Raw genomic sequence first — 8,140 nt, forward strand, 5'->3', positions numbered from 1 at the left:
CGATTTGCTAAACAAGGTTGTATCTAAGGATCTAGTAGTCGGTCTACCAAAAATAAAATTTTCAAAAGACCACCTATGTGACGCGTGCCAAATGGGAAAGCAAACAAGGGTGTCTTTTAAATCAAAAAATGTAATTTCAACTTCACGACCCCTTGAGCTTCTCCATATGGACCTCTTTGGACCTTCTAGGACAAAGAGCCTAGGTGGAAATTACTATGGCTTTGTAATAGTTGATGACTACTCTAGATTCACTTGGACTATATTCCTTCATAGCAAAGATGAAACTTTTTCTGCTTTTAAAAATTTTGCAAATCTGTCCCAAAACAAAATGAATTCCAAAATAGTTACAATTCGTAGCGATCATGGTGGTGAGTTTCAAAATTATCACTTTGAGAAGTTTTGTGACAAGTATGGCATTGAGCATAACTTTTCAGCCCCTCGCACTCCACAACAAAATGGCGTTGTGGAGCGTAAAAATCGTGTCTTAGAGGAGTTGGCAAGAACAATGCTTAATGAGGGTGGATTACCAAAATACTTTTGGGCCGATGCTGTTAGCACAGCCTGTTATGTTCTAAACAGAATCTCAATTCGCCCTATTTTAAACAAAACTCCTTATGAACTTTTGAAAGGAAGAAAACCAAACTTGTCACATCTTCACGTATTTGGTTGTAAATGTTTTGTTTTGAATAACGGTAAGGAAAACATTGGGAAGTTTGATGCAAAAGCGGATGAAGGTATTTTTCTTGGTTACTCAATGTCAAGTAAAGCATATAGAGTGTATAATAAGCGTTTACTTACTGTTGAAGAGTCGGTTCATGTTTCTTTTGATGAGTCTTATCCAAAAAATGTCGGAAAAGGTATTTCTTTTGATGACGCAGGTGTATCTACAGAAGACATACTCAAGGAAGCTGTTGAGGAAACTGATCAGTCCAAAACAGCTGCCCATGAGAAGGAGGAAGATACAAGTCATGAAGAAATTGAGGAAGAAAAGACAGCTGAAGTAAATGATCTTCCAACAGCTTGGAGATCCTCAAAAGACCATCCCATCGACAACATTTTGGGAGACATTTCAAAGGGAGTAATGACCCGGTCTAAGATAAGTAACTTTTGTTCTCACTTCGCGTTTGTTTCACAAGTAGAACCTAAAAATGCCAAAGAGGCCTTGATTGATGAATTTTGGCTAATGGCCATGCAAGAAGAGCTTAATCAATTTAAAAGAAATGACGTTTGGGAACTTGTCCCTCGTCCGCGAGATCATCATATCATAGGCACTAAGTGGGTTTTTAGAAACAAGCTTGATGAAAACGGAGTGATTACTAGGAACAAGGCACGCTTAGTAGCACAAGGATATAACCAAGAGGAGGGCATAGACTATGAGGAAACTTATGCTCCAGTTGCTCGCCTCGAAGCTATACGTCTTTTGCTTGCCTATGCGTGTTCTAAGGATTTTAAGCTTTACCAAATGGACGTAAAGAGTGCCTTTCTTAATGGTGTCATAAATGAAGAAGTATATGTGTCACAACCTCCCGGTTTTGAAAATGCTGAAAATCCAGATCATGTTTACAAATTAAAAAGAGCTTTGTATGGTCTTAAACAAGCCCCTCGGGTTTGGTATGAAAGGCTTAGCAAATTCCTAATTGATCATGGATATTCAAGAGGTAAAGTGGACAATACTCTCTTTATTAAACACAAAGGGAAGCACATTCTTTTAGTTCAAGTTTATGTCGACGATATCATATTTGGTTCAACTAACATACACTTGGTCGAAGAATTTTCTAAGGTTATGCAGGGTGAATTTGAGATGAGTCTAATGGGGGAGCTGAACTACTTCCTAGGACTGCAAATAAAGCAACTTGATGAGGGTACAGCAGTATGTCAAACAAAATACTGCAGAGAACTACTCAAGCGCTTTGGAATGAATGACTCAAAATCGATTGACACCCCAATGCCTACCAATGGAAATCTAGACAAGGATGAGCATGGTAAGTGTGTAGATGTCAAAAGGTTCAGAGGTATGATCGGATCTCTCTTGTATCTTTCTGCTTCTAGGCCTGACATCATGTTTAGTGTTTGTATGTGTGCACGCTATCAATCAAATCCTAAGGAATCGCACCTTAAAGCGGTAAAGCGCATATTTAGATACCTTCACGGAACACCTAAATATGGGCTTTGGTATTCCAAAGGAAGTGATTGTAGCTTAGTAGGGTACTCCGATTCTGATTTTGCTGGCTGCAAATCAGATAGGAAAAGCACAAGTGGCACATGTCACCTGTTTTCAAACTCCTTGGTCAGTTGGCATAGCAAAAAGCAAGTTTCTGTGGCTTTGTCAACTGCAGAGGCAGAATACGTTGCAGCCGGTAGTTGTTGCACTCAGATTTTATGGCTGAAGCAGCAACTACAAGACTTCAACATTCAACTCAAACGTATTCCTATCAAATGTGACAACACTAGTGCCATAAACCTTACTAAAAACCCTGTTTTACACTCACGCACTAAACACATAGAGATTAGACATCATTTCCTTCGTGATCATGTTGAAAAAGAAGACGTTGTCTTTGAGCACGTTGATTCCAAAAATCAGCTCGCTGATATTTTCACTAAACCATTGGCAACGGAACCTTTCTTCAACATTCGTCGCGAATTGGGAATCTTAGATCTTTCTCAATTGATGTCATAAGCATGTTATCTCTTAATTATATTATGCCTCACCATGGTTAATAAGAGTTGTTTTAGATTTCAATTATCCATCACACAAGTTCTCCAACAGAGGTAATATCAATCCTTTCTACAATTTTCTTATTGCTAAGTGATTGTGTATGTTACATCAAATGTTCTTACTCTAGTTGACACAAAATTTGATTGCATATACTCCTGTCCATATTGTGTGCACACTAATAAATTGACTTCTGAATCTCTGTTGAGCATAATCATCATGATAGTGCATAATGCATATTCATACTGCATTAAAATTCATTAAAAACTGGTTCAGCATCAGTATGCATCGACACAAACAAAGCCTGCATCGATCCATATATTCAAAAAATTCAATTTTTTTAAAAACTGCTTCAGGATGTATCGATGCATCCATCGCATGTATCGATACACAGGGCAATTGTAAACACTTGGCATCGATGCATCCATCGCATGTATCGACACACATGACATTTTTGAATACTAGGCATCGACGCATGACTATCTGCATCGATACATACTGATGCTATCTGAATTAAATGCAATTTCTTTCTCTCTCATGCATCGACACATCAACCAATCATATCACCTCCTATCTCATTACTTCATCTCATCTGCCCTCAAAAACCCCAAAACCAGTGACTAACCCTAATCCTCCTCATCTTCACTCTCTCTCACAAACTTGGTAAAACCCTAAATCTCACATCACCATGCCTCCACGCACTATTCCAGCCAGAGCCAAAGGAAAAGGAAAGGGAAAGGAAGCAGCCGGTACTTCTCAGCAACCACCAGATGTTCCTTCAAATGCCTTAGACATTCTTCATCCTGCCATTACTGCTGAATTTGAGGAATCCTTCAAAGCCAGGTTGGTAATGAAACCTCATATCTTTGATAAAACAGATGCTGTCCATCTGCACCTAAATGAAATAGTTGAACTGCTACATGCACAAAGACTTGGATCCTTTCTATCTACAAAAGATGAGTATCATGAGGATTTCATCCGGGCCTTCTATGTTGGTTTACAAACAGGTAGAGGCTATATGTTCCGGTGTTCTATCGGAGTCAGAACATATACCTTTGAAGCCGCTGATTGGGAAACGGTATTTCAAATGCCGCTTCCGTCGATGGCTGTCAAGTCCTGGCATGACCTGCATTTTGATCCTGAATTTGACCTGAGGGAATTTACAACTTCTATCCTAAAGATTGACAGACCATTGAGTGAGGACGAACACGTCACGTCAGGTATGATCAAACAAACTCCGCGTATTCTTCACTGGATCATTACACACATTCTGCGTCCAACCAACAGTGGCCACTCTCGGTTGGATAGGCCTAGCATACATCTTCTCTACATTCTGCAAAATAAGATTCTCTTAAATTGGGCGAACTACTTTGTAAAACGTCTATTTTATGTGCGAGACAGCTCCAAAACTGTGGCTCTAGGGTATGCCTCTCAAATAATGAAAATTCTTAAGTTTTGGAAAGTTGCAATACCTATTGTGCCTCTCCTATCTCCATCGGCAGCTCAAGAGTTTGATTCTGCCACTCTATCGCATATGGGATATAGGTGGGACAAAGACCGCAAATGCTTCTATTTCTTCGAAAGAAAATCCAAAACCAGAATTTACAACTTTGATGTGCCTTCGGAACGCATCCATGTTGCTGAAGAACAGCCTGATGAAGAAATGCAGGATGCACCTGAAACAGATGTGCCTCAAGCTGAGGCCAATACTGGGTGGGGTGAGTGGGTGCCACGAAGGTGGTCTCCCACCAACTACGTACCTGAACCTACAGCCCCTCCATTCTCCGGTGGTACTTCAGCCTCAACACCAAATGCGGACATCACTCACATGCTTCAACAGATGGAAATTGTCAACAAGGAACGCCATGAAGAAGCACGGTACTGGCATGTTCAACAATCTGAATGGCACAACGAGCATCGGGACTGGCATGATGAGCATACACGGATGTATCACAATCAACACGCTTGGCACCAAGACTTGGTTAAATGGCATCAGGTTTTCTACAACGAAATGTCCGGCTTTATGGATGATTGCCGTGAAAATCCTGGGATTATGGACAGCTTTAGAAGCATTGAAGTTCAGAATCGATTTAGGCAATACTCCTTCATGGGCCAAAATCCAGACACAATGCCTCCTCCTCCGCCTCCGCCAAGCTACCGAGATACTGACAGACATGATGAGGAGTCCTGTGGTGGCAACAATCCAAATTAACCCACCATCCTTGCATCTCACTGCATTTCATTTCATATTGCTCAAGTTTCATTTTGTTGCACAACATACGGTTTAGCTTATGTAACTCTTAAACTCGTCCGTACCTTTAAAATGCTTTTCAATTTCTGTTTATCTCTATTTGTTATTGCCCTTACCTTTTGAATGATTCTTTATGAATGATTCTTTAACTTGCAGCTTCTTTCTTTGTGATTGATAGCCTATTATCCATTTTTGCCATGCCCTGCTACACTTTCTGCCTGATAACTATGTTTCTTCCTCTTTTTGATGTTGACAAAGGGGGAGAAAATGCAGATATGCACAAACTCAGGGGGAGTATCACACATCTTGCCAAGAATTTGCCATCATCAAAAAGGGGGAGTTTGTGAAAGAATTCTTTAACTTGAATTAACTTTTAATGATAGCAAATTGTGTGATCATCATCCAAATTAGTTGTGCATTGCATTACATGATATATTTGTGTTCTTACTTTGTCCTTCATCCCACTTTACTGTTGCATAAACATACATATAAATCTACATTGAAAATTCCCTTAAAATAACTATTAAAATGCATTTTATATCAGTATGTATCAATACATGAGCCTTTGCATCGATACATGTAACCTGTGATTAATCACAAAACAATTTCTGTTCAGTATGCATCGATGCATACGAGCCATGCATCAATACATGGAAGGCCAAAAACTCTATGTATCGATACACACGATTCCTGCATCGATACAGGACTACTTGAGACTGCCTGTGCATCAATACATGAGCATTAAGCATCGATACATATCAGTGTAAAAATCACATGCATCGATACACACGACTTATGCATCGATACATGAGTAATTGATTTCACCAAATATTCACACAACTTACAGTATGTATCGATACACACTCCCATGCATCAATACACAAAGTTGTTTTAAGTCATAACAGCAACTGTTTTTGCAGAATATAAGAACAGGTTTCAAAAGCAGATGGAGAGACGAATTCATTGAGGGAAAACAATTGAACACAGATCAAAAGCAGTGTTGGAGCAATTGTTTGTGAGCACATAGAAACCTGAAAGAGACTTCATCTTCTTCATCTTCTCAATCACTTTTCTTCAAGAACATTTACACATAACAATTCTTGTTCTTTGGATTAAAGAAGCATTGAGATAACATTCAGTGGTACGATCAAGGATCTAGCTGTGGTTTGCAGTGGAACGATCGAGGATCTAGCTGAGTCGAAGATTGAAGGGGGTTTCTAGGAAAAACCTACTGGTTTGTCCTTCAAGAACTGGTGTGTTCTTGAGGGTTTGGGAGTCACATTTGCAGAACATATTCAGTCGCAGCGTTGCGTTTGGAGATCGGGGGATTTCGCAAGCAGGTCGTGGAACCGGTGAATTGTTTGCAACTTTGTGCAGGAAAATCTTGATCGAGCTCAGATCAAGTGAAGGTTATACAAGAAGAGGTTCTTAGAGTTTAGAATTCTGTCTTTGTATCAAAACCTTGTATCAACGGATTCGGCAATAATTGATAATCAAAGTTCTCAATTTCATTTGAAATTGAGAGGGAGACGTACCCACACGCGAGGACGACGTGGGGAACTTCCTTACCAAATCTCTGCGTATCTTACTCTTACCTTAATCCTCTTTACGTTTTCCAAACTGTTTTCGCAATTTCAGTTAGTGTGTGGTGATTGTTTCTTTTTCAAGACAGCAGTGGCAAGAACACTTTAATCAAACTCCATTGCTGTTTATCATCGATCACATACACACCAACTGTTTGATAAAACGGTTAGCTAGATTTTATTCATTGGAAATAGACTTTAATGATAAGCGCATTCAATTAGTTAAAATTCTGGTGTGAACTGTTTCTGTCATTCTCATTAAAATCCAGCAATTACACTTGTGTGTCCGGCTTTCTAGTAGCGGTTCAGAATAGACGGAAGTCGATTCGGGACCGATTTTTCCGGCATTTTTGAAAACTCTGATAAAACGTTAAATCCGTTAACTTTTTAAAGAGGTGATCAGTTCACCCCCCCTCTCGATCACTAGCCACACCGTCTAACAGCATCAACAGGTCTGCTTCGTGTCTATCCGTGCATCTGAGCAGAACCATGTCAAAGTTTCTCTTGTATAGCACTTCTTCGTTCAGAAAGAAGTTATTAGCCAGTCTTCTCAAGGTCTTCTTATCTTTGTTTGATGCCCCAGGTGGGTATTCTTGACTCTAGAGATAACACTTGATGTCATGGTACCATGGCTTGTCATCAGAGACTTCTTCCATTGCAAATACATGAGCAGGTCTATCAAGACGCACAACATCGATCTTAGGCACATCATTCCAATGATTCACAATGATCATGGAAGCCAAAGTTGCCAAGGCATCTCCCATCTAATTTTCCTCACGAGAGATGTGATGAAATTCAATATTTTTGAAGAAAGTAGATAATTGTCGCAATGCGAAAAACAACCGGCGGAAAAAAATAAAGAAACAGAGCCGCCACCGACGCTATTCATCCTATGACGGAAAGGAAGCGCTGGACTAACCTAAGAAACGGGAAAGGAATGGTCTTACGACCAGAGATTGAAGGGTACGGGAGTCGGTTACGCAAGGGGAAGGTATTAGCACCCCTCACGTCCGTCGTACTCGACGGGATCCACGCTCAAAAGAATAGGAAAAGGTTGCTAAAAAAACTGCTCAAAGAAATGCACACACTGGAATAATAAACAGGTAAACAAAGACGGAGGAAGTGGACTCGGCAGGATGTCGCATCCTGGGCCTACGTAGTTTTTCAGAAACAAACATCAGAGTCAATGTAGTTCGGGGAAATGGGGAACATGCTCGCTAGGATATCGCATCCTATGCCTACGTATCTTCTCTATCCAGAGTAAGAATCAGAACACTCGTAGTTCGGCTAACGCACGCCGAAACAAGACAATGGAAAAGACGCTGAGACGTCAAAAGAAACACACAAAAGGAAACGGAATGCCAATAAATGGGCTTACATCCAACTCCTACCAAAAACCAAACGCTAACCAGCGTACCATAGAAAAGGATTATCAGATCAACAAACTAATAGGGAGTCTGGAACTCGAGCCTAATAGTTGTCACACCAACACAAAGAGACGCTGAGACGTCAAAAGAAACAAAGAGGCTGAACACACTAAAAAAACAAAAGGTTGACACAACTCACACAAAAAAGAAAAAGGGCGCCCGGAGA

This window comes from Lathyrus oleraceus, unplaced genomic scaffold (genome assembly GCF_024323335.1).
Source record: "Lathyrus oleraceus cultivar Zhongwan6 unplaced genomic scaffold, CAAS_Psat_ZW6_1.0 chrUn0042, whole genome shotgun sequence".
NCBI classification, from domain to species: Eukaryota; Viridiplantae; Streptophyta; class Magnoliopsida; order Fabales; family Fabaceae; genus Lathyrus; species Lathyrus oleraceus.